General features: G+C 44.2%; 1 protein-coding gene across 3 annotated transcripts in view; it reads left to right on the top strand.

Moving 5' to 3' along the window:
* Positions 1–721: 721 nt before the first annotated feature.
* TNXB (tenascin XB) overlaps positions 722–14,674 on the top strand; it is a 179,682-nt gene continuing 165,729 nt past the window's right edge. Inside the window, exon 1 of one of the 3 annotated variants that reach the window (XM_040323053.1) lies at positions 722–990. The gene's annotated coding sequence lies outside the window, so the exon portion shown is untranslated. The remainder of the gene's footprint in view (positions 991–14,674) is intronic. The other 2 variants (XM_040323052.1, XM_040323054.1) reach the window with 2 other exon arrangements.

Below are 14,674 nucleotides of genomic sequence, written 5' to 3'. Positions count from 1 at the left end.
AATTCTATACCCAAAATGTTTCTTTAATTTAACCCTTAAAGGTTTCAATCATGTTCCTCTTATCCCTTCCTTCCCTAAAGCTGTATATATGAACTTCCTTCAATCTCTCCTGATATGTCTTATCCTTCAGACCTTCCATCACTTTTGCTATTCATCTCTGGACTTGTTCTATCTTATCAATATCCTTTTGTTAGTGAGCCCATATCCCTGTGTAAGCAATGACTCTGACAACTTGCGGCTTCCGACGGGACTTTTTTTCACTCTCAGCAGCTCAACAGAGCGACTCAGGAGAGAAAGAGAGCTAAGGATATGGTGCAGGGGAGGGCTGCACCGGCAAAACTTTTGATTGCAATGAACACTGCAATTACGGATACTGTGTCACATATTGGGAACAAGTGGTTTTGTGACAAATTGATTTACTGAGTGTGAATTGAATGTTCTGTAAAGAGGAAGATAAAACTAGTAGTCCTAATAACAAGTACAAGGAAACAACAAGAGGAGTCAGATCCAAAAAATTGCTAAAGAGCTGAATATACAAGTGAGATCATACAAACAAATAAAATTGTTACAAGGTTGTGAAGACGGTGGAACTAGACGCATAAAGGGGCAGATGGAGAGAGAATAAAAATACAGAGGAGGACAAGGGAAGAGAGAGAGAGGAGGGGGAAGAATAGAAAGTGGTGAAGGGAGGGAAGGAGCCAGAGGAGAGAGGGGTGTAAGAAGTATTGATGTCATTACAGATGTGTATCAGAACTTTCAGCATGACATCATAAGTTGGACCTGTCTCTCCCTCCCTTCCTTACTCTCTCCATCTGTCAGTCATCAGAGCACAAGGAGTCAGACAGTGGATAACAGCCACCTCCATCCACACACACACACAGCATCGGGAGCTGGAGGGACCCCAGTCTCTGAGACCAGTGACAGCAAGTGGCAGCTTCTGCGTCATCCAAGGATACCGGAGCTTGTGCTTATTCCCAGCACTCTACAGAGGTAAGACAGATGGAAGATCTACACAGTCCATATAGAACATGATACACTGGGGGAGATTTACTAAAACTGGCACACAGAATCTGGTGCAGCTGTGCATAGCAGCCAATCAGCTTTTATTGTCAAAGCTTCATTTAACAAGCTGAAGTTAGAAGCTGATTGGTTCCTATGCACAGCTGCACCAGATTCTGTGTGCGCCAGTTTTAGTAAATCTCCCCCTTTTGAAAAATATTCCTGCTTCCCGGATGCCTAAAAGATGGCAAGTGCTCACTGCTGGACTTATGAAATATTGTGCCAACGGTGACAACGAATCAAACATTACCATTCACTACTTTAAAGTTCTGAGAACAACGAAAGGTGGTTGCTGATTGGTTGTTGCAGGTTATTTGGGGAGATTCAGTAGGGAATTTACAGCACATTTCTGACAGAATAGATATAGTTGGCAAACTCTTGATATTTTCATTATTAGTACAGACACTCGTGATAAAGTTAAGTCGTTTTTATTTGCGACATTTTTACTGAATGGCAAATTCATAAAGAAATACTGTGATATGACATATATGTGGTTGTGAAATATTACCTAAATACTGTTGTAAAAGAGCAAAACTATTTTGTTGTATTTTATTGTATGCAATGACTATCTATCTATCTCTTTATGTATGTATATATCTATCTATCTTTTTATGTATGTATATATCTATCTATCTCTTTATGTATGTATATATCTATCTATCTTTTTATGTATGTATATATCTATCTATCTTTTTATGTATGTATATATCTATCTATCTTTTTATGTATGTATATATCTATCTATCTTTTTATGCATGTATGTATGTATCTTTTTATTTATCACTATCCATTCTATCTATCTATCTCTTTATGTATGTATATATCTATCTATCTCTTTATTTATCACTATCCATTCTATCTATCTATCTATCTATCTATCTATCTATCTATCTATCTATCTATCTATCTATCTATCTATCTTTCTCTCTCTCTAAGGCGGGCCATACATTATACAATTTATTGTACAATTTTCATTTTTAGATTTACCAAAACCATATAATATGAGGTCAAACCTAAACACGTTCAATTTGTATGGAATGTAAAAGGAAGGGGGTGCCTGTCATAGGCCTCCCTTTCTAGATGGGATCACTGCGGCAGTATTGGTTATTAGGTAGTTTAATGGAGCTGCTGTATAGTGAGTTAAGCTGGCTGGGGTCAGGCAGCGGTCAGGGGGTTATACAAAGGACAGGGAATAGGACAGCAGTGGTAAATTAGTAGTTAACTGAGGCAGGTTTGATTTATTTCAGGTGTGTCAGGTAAGCTCAGGTGGGCTCAGGAGGTAGCCAGCTATTGGGTCAGAAGGGTCAGGTGATACTAGGAAGGTTCTGGAATCAGCCTGGAAGCGTATTTATTGGTCCAGTCTGGCCTGGGTCGGTGCCAGCCTGATTCCAGAACGACAGGAGAAGCTCCCCGTGGGTCCCGCAGCTATTTTTCCCTCAAGATGGATGCATTGCTGAGACAGCTATTGGACAAGGCCGAAGCAGATGGTGGCGAAGCATGGCTGCGACAGTGTCTCTCCCTACCTGGTCCTCGGTTGCTGGAGGATGGCGAAATAGACGATCCGGTCCCGGGTGCCAGCGGTGTATGCAGCCCACAGCGTCTTTCGGGTATGCTGTATTCAGGGGAGGAGTCCGCGGAGCCCTGGTACACTGATGTCGCGAGAGCGGAAGAAATCTCGTCTGAAGCGACGGTGGGTCGGAGACAGAGCAAGAGGAAGCGCGGGCCGAAGTTGATGGACAGCCCCGCTCCGCCCATGTTGGGTGGCGTGGGGCACGGTGAGCCATTTTTCCCTGACAGGTCCCAGCGCGGTGTCGCTATGCCCGCAGTAGGTGGAAGAGGCCGGGCGGCGCGCGGAGCGGCAGCAGCAGGAGCGGGAGGAGGACCTTCTTCTTGTCAGCAGGGGAAGTCAAGCCAGAAGCACAGCGCGCCGAGGAGCAAGGGGAGAGGAAGAGGGGGAGCAGCAGCAGCCCCACAGCCAGCGTCTCAGCCAGCAGCCAGCCCTATCACTGTGATGTGTTCATCTCCTTCAGCAGCCCCTGGAGCAAACCGTGCTCAGGGGCTGGCAGGTGAGTCCATTACTGGAGCTCAGTTTACTAGCTTGTCTGCTTCATTAGAGCAACTGATAGCATTGATTAGGGGGCACACAGATCCTCAGCAGGAGGGGTCGGGTGGCTATCCCCCCAACGCAGCAGGGGTCTGGGCAGCAGTTTCTGCAGACACCAAGGCTACACCCCTTTCTCCCCCTATTACTATACAAATTGCTCCTGATAACATAAATGCTCCTGAAAAGTTGTCAAAAGAATGTATGCCCTGTCTGCTTTCTCCTCTGGGTTTTCACGTCACAAACACGCTGAAGGAAAAAATCTGGAGGGGGGAGTTTATGGATTTAAATCTGATCCTCCCTCCATCCAGGGATTTTTATAAGTATGAGAAGAAGGAGGAGAGAGCAGAAGAGGAGAGGCGCAAACCCATTATTAAGTCCTTTTACAGCTGGTTGCAAGCTTTTATGATTTATTCAAGTATTTTGTGTGAAAAATTCCCAGAGAAAAGTTGTTTGTTATTCCAACATGTTGATATAATATTGGAAGCTTATAGGAGTTTTTCTGGGTTTGCTTGGCTTACGTATGACGAGGCCTTTAGGCAGAAACTGGCGGTGCAACCATCCCTTAGCTGGGGTGCAAAGGATGTTGGTTTGTGGTTAAATTTATTTTTACCACAAAGGCAGCCAATTTCTCGCACTACAAATACAGTTTCTTCAGCAGTGGCAACCCCTTCAGGTTACAAAAAGGGGTTGTGCTTTGCATTTAATGACTCTCAATGCAAATGGTTGAACTCCTGCAAGTTCAAGCACGAATGTGCTTTTTGCGCAGGGGCTCACCCAGTAGCCAAATGCTTTCGTAAATTGCAGTCTCACCCGAAGGAGGGCTTTTCAAAAAGCAACTTCTCCAGTGATACTGGAAAAAATGCTTCCATGGCTGCAGGCGTACCCAGACAAGCAGAAGGCTCGCTTGTTAACTGAGGGCTTTTCGGTAGGTTTTAGTTTACCAGCTTTTAACGGGTCAGGATGCTGCATAGTGGAGAATCTACAGTCGGTCAGAACTGCACCTCACCTGGTAAAAGCAAAATTGCTAAAAGAGGTAAAAGCTGGAAGGATGGAGGGTCCTTTTGAGCTACCCCCATTTAAAAATTTCAGGATTTCTCCTTTGGGCCTGGTTCCAAAGAAGGAGCCTATGGAGTATAGGTTAATACACCATCTGTCATTCCCGGTGGGTGCTTCCCTTAACGACCAGATTGATGCCACCTTGTCATCAGTATCCTATACCTCATTTGATGCTGCGGTGGATATGATTGGCCGTTTGGGTAAACATGCGCTGCTAGCCAAGGCAGATATCAAATCTGCTTTTAGGCTTCTTCCTTTAAATCCAATTTGTTTCAATTCATTAGGAATTCATTTCGAGAACCAATTTTATTTTGACAAAAGCTTGCCAATGGGCTGTTCATTATCTTGTTTTTATTTTGAAACCTTTTCAACTTTTTTGGAGTGGGTGGTGAGGGAAGTGTCCGGATCGGCTTGTCTAATCCATTATTTGGATGACTTCTTGTTCTTAGGGCCAGCAGATTCGGACTCCTGTTTGAGGTTATTGGAAGCCTTTCAATTGGTCTGTAAATATTTTGGTATTCCCCTGGCGGAGGGCAAGACAATTCTTCCCACAACCTGTTTAGATTTTTTGGGTATTACACTGGATTCAGTTGCCATGGAGTTTAGACTCCCTGAGGATAAAATTTATGGCCTGTCTCAACTTCTTCAGATGTTTATGAGGAAGAGTAAGGTCACGCTACGAGAGATGCAGACATTGCTAGGTCAATTGGCATTTGCCACCCGGGTGTTACCCATGGGCAGAGTTTTCTCTAGGCGACTGTACTCAGCGATTTCGGGCCTGAAGAATCCGTCTGCGCATGTTAGGGTATCAGCAGAAATCAAGAAAGATTTGTTGGTATGGATAAAATTTTTAGAGCATTACAACGGGAAAACGATGTGGCAGCAAGAGTTTGTCCCGGATAGTGATTTCATGTTTCAGACGGACGCAGCCGGGTCGGTGGGCTTCGGGGCAGTATGGGGACCCCATTGGTGCGCAGAATGTTGGCCAGACAGGTGGGTGGTAAATGGTTTTTGTAAAAACATAGTTTTATTAGAACTGTTCCCTGTGGTAGTAGCTTTGGAAATTTGGGGCCCCTTGTTTGCTAACAAAAGGATATTAGTAAGCACAGACAATAAAGGGGTGGCGTTTGCAGTGAACAGCCTGTCATCCAAATCTCAGCTAGTAGTGGTCTTTTTAAGACATTTAGTGTTTCTTTGTTTAAGATGGAATGTATGGATAAAAGCGAGGTATGTTCCGGGAAAAAATAACGAGATCGCCGACTCTCTTTCTCGTCGACAGATGGATCGTTTTTTCAAACTTCTACCAGTGGCAGAGAAGGTTGGGGTGCCCCCCCCCTTTGCATTTATGGGACCTAATCTGATCTGTCAGAACATTAGGAGTTCGGTGGCCCCTTCGACGTGGAGGAATTATGTTTCTTCATGGTTATTATGGGTGTCGTTTCTAAATTCAATACAATTATCTGTGTCTGATCATTCAGAACAGGTAATTCTGTCTTTTTTACACTCATTGATTATGAAAAAATATTCTTGGTCCCACATTAATAAAACCCTATCGGGTATATCCTTTTTTCTTCGACTCTATAATTTACCGGCATGTCATGATTTTTTTTTTTTCTGTCAAACGTGTGCTTAAGGGTTACAGAAGAAGTGGGGCTACGCAGGATAATAGGTCACCCATCACTCCGGACATTCTGTCCCGGATTTGTGGGGCAACCTCGTCGATTTGTTTTTCGGGTTACGAATCTATTTTATTTTCTTCCATTTTTTCGTTAGCATTTTTTGGAGCATTCCGTCTATCAGAAATTCTCCCTTCTTCAGGAGCTAAGGGCGCGGGCATCTTAATGTCCGAGGTCATGGTTCTACAGAATGAGTTAAGGGTCTTTGTGAGATCTAGCAAAACCGACCCTTTGGGTATGGAAGCATGGGTCAAGTTAGGCAGATGTCGAGTCAGGAACATTTGCCCAGTATCAGCGCTACAAGCTTACTTAGAAATCCGCCCCCCATTGGCAAAACTTTTGTTCGTTCACGAAAATGGAGCTCCGGTGTCAATGTATCAATTTTCTGCCGTGTTAAGAAAAATCGTTGTGTTTCTTCAGTTAGAGCATTTGAGGATAACTACACACTCATTTAGAATCGGGGCTGCCACAGAAGCAGCAAGGTTGGGGTTGGAGGAAGGTACCATCAAGAAAATTGGGAGATGGAGGTCAAATGCGTACAAAAGTTATATACGCCCGTGTTAATCTGTTATTTTTATTACAGGATATCAGCGCTCTGTTTGGATAATAGGGCACTCTTTTATTTTTTGGGCTCAGAAGCGAGCAGCAGAAAGAGTTTATTTGGAGAATTTAGGTTTGGATCCCTCAATCTTTCGTGTATTTTGGTATGGACGTAGGGGGATGTTATGGGGTGATTTGTTATTTGAGTTGAGTAGGTTATACTCTTTATATTCCGCCCCGGATATTTTAATTATTCACGTTGGAGGGAACGACATCGGGAAAACGAAGACTTTTGAGTTACTGTCAGAAATGAAGGAGACATTCAGGTTTCTGAGACGGTCTTCCCCAAATTCAGTCCTGATATTCTCAGAAATAATACCAAGATTACGTTGGTCAGAGTCAATGGTTTTTAAACCATTGGAAAAAGTACGGAAACGCATCAACAGAGCGATGGAAAAATTCCTCGCTCCAGAGCTGGGGTTTTCCTTTCGCCATTTGGAGTTAGAGGGAGGAGTGCAAGGTTTATATAGGAGTGATGGGGTTCACCTAGCAGAGATCGGTTTGGACATTTTTAACATGGGATTGCAAACATGCATAGAGACGGCCGCGGGCTGGGGGGGGTGGGGACAGAAGGGCGGCAAGTAGCGCCCTTCTGTCGGTTGGGAGATTTAAGTCATGTTGTATGGTTAATGATGGATCAGCCCGAGTCTCAAGTGGCTGGGCTGGGTAAGGTTGGTATTAAAGTGGTTTTCAAAAAATTAAAGTGTTAAACAAAGTTGAATCAACAGTTTTTATTAAACCAGTGGACCAGGCCGTGGCCAATATATTCCAAAAATGTTATTGTTCGTGCGTGTCAGAATGGTCATATATGTTGTGTAATATATGGACTAACATTTAATAAACAAATTATAGGATTTTTCCTGGGTCTTGTGGTCTTTATTTTCTCTATGCATGTTTGGGTGTTTTTTCTCTGGGTCAAAAATTGGTGCATGTGATCCCATGTAAAAGGAAGGGGGTGCCTGTCATAGGCCTCCCTTTCTAGATGGGATCACTGCGGCAGTATTGGTTATTAGGTAGTTTAATGGAGCTGCTGTATAGTGAGTTAAGCTGGCTGGGGTCAGGCAGCGGTCAGGGGGTTATACAAAGGACAGGGAATAGGACAGCAGTGGTAAATTAGTAGTTAACTGAGGCAGGTTTGATTTATTTCAGGTGTGTCAGGTAAGCTCAGGTGGGCTCAGGAGGTAGCCAGCTATTGGGTCAGAAGGGTCAGGTGATACTAGGAAGGTTCTGGAATCAGCCTGGAAGCGTATTTATTGGTCCAGTCTGGCCTGGGTCGGTGCCAGCCTGATTCCAGAACGACAGGAGAAGCTCCCCGCCCTACCCCCCCCTTTTTTCTTTTTCTTTCCCGTCGCGGCCGGTTCACGTGGTGGCTCACTCTGAGTGTAGTTCCTCGGAGGGGAGATTTAAGTCATGTTGTATGGTTAATGATGGATCAGCCCGAGTCTCAAGTGGCTGGGCTGGGTAAGGTTGGTATTAAAGTGGTTTTCAAAAAATTAAAGTGTTAAACAAAGTTGAATCAACAGTTTTTATTAAACCAGTGGACCAGGCCGTGGCCAATATATTCCAAAAATGTTATTGTTCGTGCGTGTCAGAATGGTCATATATGTTGTGTAATATATGGACTAACATTTAATAAACAAATTATAGGATTTTTCCTGGGTCTTGTGGTCTTTATTTTCTCTATGCATGTTTGGGTGTTTTTTCTCTGGGTCAAAAATTGGTGCATGTGATCCCATCAGGCAAGCTCTTTTATTACATAGTTGAAGGTAAATCTAAAGAAAATTGAACAAGAAAATTGTATAATGTATGACCAGCTTTATCTATCTATCTATCTATCTCTCTATCTATCTCTCTATCTATCTCTCTATCGATCGATCGATCTATCTATCATCATATGAGTAATATGAATAGTAGATTTAATGAAGACCTCTTCCATAGTGGAGTAAATTGTTGTTTATGATGCATGTGTAATTACCGTATTTATTGGGGTATAGCGCGCTCCCATGTATAGCGTGCACCCCTAAAGTAGCCCCGAAATTCCTGTGGAAAAAAGATTTTTTGTACTTACAGTTTTGGTGTCTTGCGCGGCCTCGTCGGGTCCGTCTGCGGCTTCGGGTGTCCTCTTTGTCGGGTCCGGCGTCCTTCTGCAGCGTCCTCCCCGCTCGTTTCCCGCACCGAGTTTGAATACTGCGCCGACATATACAGAGCGTAGTACACTCGTGTATAGTCGGGCAGGCTTGGCTACTCTCGCGCTGACGTCCTGTACGTCCAGGACGTCAGAGGAGCCGAGACTGCCCAACTATACACGAGTGTCCTGCGCTCTGTATATGTCGGCGCAGTATTCAAACTCGGCGCGGGAAAGCGGGTATCGGCGTATATCGCGCACCCACGATTTTGCCCTGATTTTCAGGGCAAAAAAGTGCGCGGTATACAGCGATAAATACGGTATTGCATTGCATCTTTGAGACAATTGTGCAACACATTTTTCTCTTTACCTTCCTCTGAATTTAAGGGGTTGTTGCCCTGTATCTTGCTGATACAGATATATCTTTAGATATAGATATATCTATATATATATATATCTATATCTACCATATTTATCGGCGTATAACACGCACAGGCATATAACACGCACCCTAACTTTAAGAGGAAAGTTTCAGGAAAAAACTTCCACAGCCCCCTGCGTATAACACACAGGCACAGTTTGCCCTCTATTTTCAGGGTAAAAAAATGAGTGTTATACGCCAATAAATACAGTATATATCTATATCTAGATATAGCTATTACTAGATATATACATATGGATATATCTCTATATATCTATAAATAGATAGATAGATATATAGATATTTATCTATCTATCTATCTATCTATCTATCTATCTATCTATCTATCTATCTATCTATCTATCTATATATACATACTGTGTACACACACATCGTTTTTAACACCATTTTTAATCAGCCATCTTTGCCTTACAATAACTAGCAGAATGCTTTTTGTACTGTATCCAGTCTAAAGACACATTATCTGTATTTTCTTTGTGACAAAAATGAAAGATGGATTCTGATTGGTTGTTATAATTTACTGCACTTGTTCCTTGCCTTGTCAACAGTGAAATCTTAAATGAAATAATCAAGAATACTATTACTGATCGATCTATTTTGAGTGTCACAGTGCTCAGAATGAAGCAATTGGAAGTGCAATATGAGCTTTTTGTGTTGCCTGTAACACCCAATCAGACACTTTTATCCCATCTTCTAAAGCCTCGTACACACGACCGAGGAACTCGACGGGCAAAACACATCGTTTTCCTCGTCGAGTTCCTTGTTAGGCTGTCGAGGAACTCGACAAGGCAAGTTTCTCCATTCCCGTCGAGGAAAAAGAAGACATGCTCTCTTTTTGGCCCTCTACGGGATCCTCGACAGTTTCCTCGGCAAAAAAAAAATCCCAGCAAGTTTCTTGCTGGTTTTTGCCGAGAAACTCAGTCGTGTGTACGAGGCCTAAGTTGCTCTACAAATGTGCCAGCTGGGAGCAAATCCATTGCTTTCAGCAGAGCCGGTATCCTGGCATTCACTATCATTAAAATGCTTGTGTTTTAATAACTGTATAAAGTTCATAATTAAAGGTATAGTATTAGGGTCTGTCCAGAGACCCCCGTCCCCCCTTCAACGTCCAAAGAACTCACGCCGTGAATGTACTGTTATGTTCATATGTACATTTTGGACTGTATTGTTCTCTTGAATAAAGAAAATTATATTTAAAAAAAATATAGTATTTATTAAATAGATTTTTTTAACCACTTGCTTACTGGGCACATATACCCCCTTCCTGCCCAGGCGTCGCTTTAACTGACAATTGCGCGGTCGTGCGACGTGGCTCCGAAACAAAATTGATGTCCTTTTTTCCCCACAAATAGAGCTTTCTTTTGGTGGTATTTTATCACCTCTGCGGTTTTTATTTTTTGCACTATAAAAAAAAAAAGAGCGACAATTTTGAAAAAAACACAATATTTTTTACTTTTTGCTCTAATAAATATCCCAATTAAAAAAAAAAAAAACTATTTTTTTTTCTCAGTTTAGGCTGATAAGTATTATTCTACATATTTTTGGTAAAAAAAAAAAATCGAAATAAGTGACTGGTTTGCGCAAAAGTTAAAGCGCCTACAAAATAGGGGACAGAATTATGATTTTTTTTTTATTCCTTTTTTTTACTAGTAATGGCGGCGATCAGCGATTTTTATTGGGACTGCGACATTATGGCGGACACTGACACATTTTTGGGACCATTCACATCTATACAGCGATCAGTGCTATAAATATGCACTGTTACTGTATACATGTGACTGGCAGGGAAGGGGTTAACACTAGGGGGTGGGGAAGGGGTTAAATGTGTGCCCAGCATAGTGATTCTTACTGTGGGGGGGGGGACTGACTGGGGGAGGTGACCGATCTGTGTCCCTATGTACAAGGGACACAGCATCGGTCTCCGCTCCCTGACAGGACGTGGATCTCTGTGTTTACACCCCATCATTACATACACAGATCCATGTCCTTGTCTGTGTAACGGGCGATCGCGGGTACCGGGCGAACATTGCGTCCGCCAGGCACGCGCATCGGCACCGCAGTGATGCGGCAGGCGTGCGCGCGCCCTCCCAGTGGCCGGAGGAGCCGAGGATGTCTACAGACGTCCTCCCGGCAATTGAGGGCCACCTTGTGGCTGTCATTTGCCAATGGCCAAGATACAAATTGGTTAAAGCGGTTCTCCACCCTAAAGTGAAGTCGCGCTGATCGGAACCCTCCCCCCCTCCGGTGTCACATTTGACACCTTTCAGGGGAGGGGGGTGCAGATACCTGTCTAAAGACAGGTATCTGCACCCACTTCCGGCCCGGCAATGAATGCAGGGAAAAAGACAGGCATTGCGTCACATCCCGTCGCCCCCCCCCCCTGTTGTGTGCTGGGAACACTCGGCTCCCAGCACACAGCGGGAGCCAATCGGCGGGCGCAGCGCGACTCGCGCATGCGCCGTAGGGAACCGGGCAGTGAAGCCGGAGCGCTTCACTTCCTGGTTCCCTCAGCGTGGATGGAGGGGGGAGCAGCAGGGTGACGAGCGAACGCTCGTCCTCTGCTGCGGACGCCGCTGGACTCCAGGACAGGTAAGTGTCCTAATATTAAAAGTCAGCAGCTGCAGTATTTGTAGCTGCTGGCTTTTAATATTTGTTTTTGGCAGAACATCCGCTTTAATGTCATATGCCTTTATTTAGATTTTTCTCAACATTTATAAGCAGATCATCATGTTCAGCATAGTTACATAGTAGGTGAGGTTGAAAAAAGACACAAGTCCAACCTATGTGTGTGATTACCGTATTTATCGGGGTATTGCGCGCTCCGGCGTATAGCGTGCACCCCTAAAGTGGACCCGACATTCCTGTAAAAAAACATTTTAGTACTTACAGTTTTGGTGTCTTGCGCGGCGTCCATCGGCAGCCTCGTCGGGTCCGGCGTCCGTCTGCGGCTTCCGGTGTCCTCTTCGTCGGGTCCGGCGTCCTCCCCGCTCGATCCCCGCTTTCCCGCGCCGAGTTTGAATACTGCGCCGGCATATACCGGGCGCAGTACACTCGTGTATAGTCGGGTAGGCTCGGCTACTCTCGCGCTCACGTCCAGGACGTGAGCACGAGAGGAGCCGAGCATGCCCGACTATACACGAGTGTACTGCGCTCGGTATATGCCGGCGCAGTGTTCAAACTCGGCGCGGGCTCGGCTACTCTCGCGCTCACGTCCAGGATGTGAGCACGAGAGGAGCCGAGCATGCCCGACTATACACGAGTGTACTGCGCTCGGTATATGCCGGCGCAGTGTTCAAACTCGGCGCGGGAAAGCGGGTATCGGCGTATATCGCGCACCCACGATTTTGCCCTGATTTTCAGGGCAAAAAAGTGAGCGGTATACGCCGATAAATACGGTATATGTCAGTCTTACATTGTATATCCCTGGATGTTGTGGTCGTTCAGGAGCATACAGTAAGTGACAATGACAGTGGTTTATAAACAAGATTAGAGCAATTAAAAAGTGATCATTGTAATCACCCCTGGCAGGGTTATAGTTTGTCCCATCCCCTGTAATTGTCACTATTGGGGGACAGATTGGTCTGCATTTAAATGCGGAGAAAAATATCAAATAAAAAAAAGAAAAAAAAAAGGAATTAAAAATAGTATCACTCCATGTATAATAACCACCTATAGTCAATGGAATGCCATATTGTTCACAGCTGTGGTCCTTTAATTCTTCATGAGTCATCTACTCTATGTAAAGCGCAGTTCTAATTGTTATACAAATTGCGGTCAACGTTTAGAAAATTGAAGTGGTGGGTTGTAAAGGTACAATTTTGTTTTCCTAAATAGCTTCCTTTACCTTAGTGCAGTCCTCCTTCACTTACCTCATCCTTCCATTTTGCTTTTAAATGTCCTTATTTCTTCTGAGAAATCCTCACTTTCTGTTCTTCTGTCTGTAACTCCACACAGTAATGCAAGGCTTTCTCCCTGGTGTGGAGTGTCGTGCTCACCCCCTCCCTTACAACCCCTTTAAGCTCTTATAACATAGCAGAATTTAAAAATTTGGTGAAAAAAAATAGACACATGGGGCCAAATCCTCAAAAGAGATACGACGGAGTAACTGCTGTTACTCCGTCGTATCCCTGGTCCTAACTATGGAACTGATCCACAGAATCAGTTTCCCGTAGTTAGGACGAAGATCCGACATGTGTAATTGAATTACACTGTCGGATCTTAGGATGCAGTACCGCATCCGCCGCTGGGGGCATTTTGCGTCGAAATGCCGCCTCGGGTATGCAAATTAGGACTTACGGAGATCCACGAAGCTTTTCAGCTTCGTTTTTTCTCTGTAAGTTTAATTTTGCAAACGCAAAATTAGGGCTGCTTTTACAAGGTGTAAACTGTTTACACCTTGTAAAAACAGACCTTTCTTGCTCGCGACGCGATTTTTTTTAAATTTGAATTTTTTTTTTTGGCGCCGTATCTTTTTTTTTACCCGACGCAACTTTATTGTCCCGTCGCAATCCACAAAGCCCGACGTAACGTAATTTCGCGCTATGCACGTCGGGAAAATGACGTCACGCGCATGCGCAGTACGTCCGGCGCGGGAGCGCGCCTAATTTAAATGGGAATCGCCCATTTGTATTAGGAACGCCTTGAGCCGGACGGAGTGAGGTTGCACTGACGAAAATTTCCAGGTAAGTGCTTTGGGGATCGGCACCTAACTTGGGAGATTTGCGGCAGTGTAACTTAACTCGGAAAAGTTAAGTTAAGCCCGTTTTTTGAGGATTTGGCCCTAAATTTCTATATCTCCACTTGTTAGACTAGGTAAGAGTTTGAATAATTATTTAAATTAATATTTCAAAAAGTGTCAAAAACACAGAATGTGTGGGGGAGCTAATTCTTCTACAGGAGTTGGTGAAAACATTTGATTTGGATCATGCTTTGCTGAATAAATATTTTTAGATTAAAAATAATTGTATTGCACATAAATGCTTATATCCCGAAAGCAAAAATGTTATACATTGTTTCCCTCACGTGCGTCACTTTAAATGGTTTTGAATGTCGGAAAGCGGGGCGGGGCTTTTGGTCATGTGACCACTGTGATTGGCTGTCACAGCACTCACATGATCGGAAAGCTCCCAATCGCAAGCAACAAATGGGAGCTTTCCATTAGCGGCTGGTAACTATTCCGTGAGCGAGCAGGGTGCGCGCTCTCAGCACTGCTCTATTGTGCTGTTGCACGCAAATATGCGGCCGCTCTGGGTCAAGGCCCGGCTGCCGAGAGGCCACATATCTGCATGCGCTCGGCGCAAATGGGTTAATAAATCAAGCCTGCAGTGACCACATCTGAGTCATAGCACGAACTTGAGCTTCGGACCTCTGCTGGATTAAAACTTAATTGACCGGACCTTTGAACTTTAATAGATGACCTTGGGCTAGATTCAGTAAGGGCAGTGTATCTTTGTGCGGGCATAGCGTATGTTATTTACGCTACGCCTCCGGAACTTAGACGGGCAAGTGCATTATTCACAAAGCACTTCATCCGTAAGTTGCGGCGGCGTAGCGTAAATCGGCCGGCGTAAGCCCGCCTAATTCAAATGTGGAAGGGGGGGGCGTGTTTTATG

This window comes from Rana temporaria, chromosome 9 (genome assembly GCF_905171775.1).
Source record: "Rana temporaria chromosome 9, aRanTem1.1, whole genome shotgun sequence".
In the NCBI taxonomy this organism is placed as follows: Eukaryota; Metazoa; Chordata; class Amphibia; order Anura; family Ranidae; genus Rana; species Rana temporaria.
The sequence above is the reverse complement of the archived record's forward strand: the minus strand, read 5'-3'. Positions and strand labels throughout refer to the sequence as shown.